The following is a 3,201-nucleotide window of genomic DNA, read 5'->3' as shown; positions in this document are numbered from 1 at the left end:
CATTTGTCTTTAACTGATTTTTTTAAATTAATAGGCTTTACGGCAATCCGTTCGTTAACTGTGGATGTTTGTAACTCAGATGTTATACCGAAGGACAACTTGTACTCACATCTCCAGTCCATGAAATGGAAGTGAATCACATCAAGCCCAAAATTTATTTGGAGAATGTGAAAAAAAGTAATTTATGTAAATATTGTGGTTCCATTTGAGTGACTTCAATGAAGTTACAATCTGACAGGACAAGTAATGGAGGTTTTTAGGCTTTCTTGGTTTATCTTCTTATCCAAAGTCTATCCTGGTATTTCAGCATTGTACATTTGGTTTTGTAGTGATTTCTTGCTACCATGATTGCTTGTTCGTTGCCTGAACTGGAAAACACAACTTGGCATGGTACTGAGTGCAGAACCATAGAGCCACTTGGCAAGAGTGCCCGATTGCTGCTCTTGCCAAAAGACTAACCAGAGAGTATCAGACACTACCAGAAATCACTGCTCCTCTCACCCTAAGGATTCTTACTGGGGGCAGGCGTAGGTGATGAGCTGGTCAACACTGAGGTAAGAGCAGAACCACTGAACTGATTTTGCTTGTGCAGGAGTAGTGATGGTGGACTGGGTGAGAGCGCACAGTTGTGGGGGGAGGCATACTTCAGTGGACTTTTCTGGGTGCCCTTCTCACAAGACTAGCTGGGGTGGGGTGCTAGGTTGGAGGCCATATGTCTCAGTGGATTCCCTGTACCGCCCCTCACATAGCAGCAAGAAGCCTCAGGGCAGTGGTGTTGTCTGGGGCAAGCCAAAGCAAAGCCAGAGCAAAAAGGGGGGAATCAGTGCCTCATCCGTCACTTTCCAGCTGTTGGTTTGGACATGCCCCCCTGGAAAGCCAGAAGGAAGAAGAGGGAAATCCACTGCAGCATATAACCCCCAAATGGGCACCACTGGTCAGCTGCTTCTTGCTCCTGCCACTGGCTTGTTCACACACAAAAAGGAGTTTCCTCCTGGCTAGTGGGAGGAGCAGAAAGATAATGAATTGAGCAGCTCCTTTCTGCAGCACTTCCCTGCTGATTGCTTCCCCCTTTTGCCTGAACATGAATTGGGTACCTCCTCTGCTGCTCTAGCAGTCTTTTCTGAAGTAGGAGGGGAGGGTGCCTGACCAATTCCTTATCAGCTCTGCTGTGCTTCAGGGCACAAGCTGTTTGTGCAGGAGAGACTACTTGACAGTCAGGATGAGCCAAAATAAGCTCATAGTCACTGCTGTCAAAGCAAGTGGCATCATTCTTTCTGGTAGTGCCTCCTGGGATACTGCCTGGAAGACTGAGAGGGAAGAAGATGATGGATGGGAGGAGCATTACCCTGATGGTCTTTCAGGCACTTCTATGCCAGAGCAGAGCAGAGCAGAGCAGAGCAGCACAGGATGGAATCTCTGCAGGATTACTTGGCTCAGGAGGCCTAAGTACATGTCTTGTTTTTGTCAAAGGCCTCTTCTTTAACTCCTTAGTTACATTTTGAAGGGGGAGAGGTGGGCAATCACTGTGAATATGGTTAGGTGGGTGGGTAAGTAGGTAGATCAGGCAGTTTTCAATTCTGATTCAATTCTGGGGATTCTAGCAAGGAACAGTTTAAAGCGTTAGTCTGTGGGGATAGAGGTCCTCAAACTTTTTCAATAGGGGGCCAGTTGAAAGGTGGCGGCTACATGCTCAGGCTGGTGAGGGAGGGGGCAGAGCATGAGGGCCGGTGAGGCGTTGTCGGGTGCATGTGAGGTGGCATTGGGTGTGCGCTGCGGCGACTCGCTCGCTCGGAGATCTCCCAACAAGTCCAAAACCATCTCCGAGTGAGCAAGCCACCACCTCCAGCCCGTGCGGTGGGGGGCGGGGGGGAGGTGGCGGCGTGCTGGCCGGATGAATGGGCATGGTGGGCTGAATCCATCTCACGGGCCGTAGTTTGAGGATCCATGGACTAGAAGAAAGCTGAGGAAGAATGTGTAGGTAGTCTTTCCTAGGGGAACGTGACCTTTCAGCAATGATATTGTGCTATGTCTGTGTCCAGTTGGAAGCTTCCTTTAGAGCAAGGAACTGTCGAGTAGTTGCACCCATGCCTTTTATAGCCTCAATATGCAGGGAAGAATGAGGAACTGGGTGTTTTCACCCCATTTTAAGCCAAATCACACTTCCATAGATCAGAAGTGTTTCCTATCAAATGGCATTGAATTGTATCCAGCTAAAAGCTTCCTTAGGTGCAGGACTATATCAAATATGGCAGCCCCCATGTCAATAACAACACAAATATATAAAGAACGTAGAATTGGATATCAGCACAAATCTTAATATCAATATCATAAATACATGTCAATATAATATGAAACAAACAAAATTAATTTATGATTATATCATTGCTTTTTTGATTTTGTAATTTGGGTGTATATATGCACAGAAGGGAAAGATGTAAGGTATGAATAAATCAATATCAACATCAATGCACATATTAATATTAATAAATGAACATTAAACTTTTGATTTCTAAAAATTATATATATTTACACATTTACATATGCTCTTAAGTCTCTCTCTCTGGATGTGTCTGCTAAGCCCTGCCTGCTAAGCCATTCCTGGAGAGGACATCTGATTTCAGGAGAAAAAAAACTCAAGCAGAGAGATGGGCTGCGGGGGGGGGGGGGCAGCAGGAAGTGCAACTCGTGTGGGTAAAGAGCTAGTTAATTCAGGGGGATCAGATCATTACAGCCCCTGTACCTTTTCTTCAGCAGCTACCTTTGGCTAGCGGGCCGGTTAAGGAAGCGGGACTTGCAGAAATTCGGACAGCTGCCCTAGCGGGCCGGCCCCCAACACTGCCCTTGTCCTCCAGCTTTCTTTGCTAATATACTTTCCCTCCTTCTAAAGAACACGCTCACTATGGGGCGGCGGAATGCCACAAGGCCTGGAAGGAGAGAGAGTTGTGGAGTAGCAGCAGCAACTACAGCCAGGGCGCTCTCTCCAACTCCGCTTCTCTGCAGAAGTAGCCTTTCCCCTCCTCTACTTTCCCAAGCGCCGCTACTCAACGACTCTGGAAGAGGGGCCGGCCAACAAAAAGCCAGCCATCCAAGCAGCAGCAGAGGAGGAGCAGGAGGATTCCCGCGTGGCACGTCAATCCGCCTGTATCCCCGCCTGGTCCCTCGGAGTGGTGAGGCAGGGAGAGGCCCCGCTGCCCCCTTTTG

This window comes from Varanus komodoensis, unplaced genomic scaffold (genome assembly GCF_004798865.1).
Source record: "Varanus komodoensis strain SLA01 unplaced genomic scaffold, ASM479886v1 scaffold10, whole genome shotgun sequence".
Classification (NCBI taxonomy): domain Eukaryota; kingdom Metazoa; phylum Chordata; class Lepidosauria; order Squamata; family Varanidae; genus Varanus; species Varanus komodoensis.
This window is presented reverse-complemented; position numbering follows the sequence as displayed.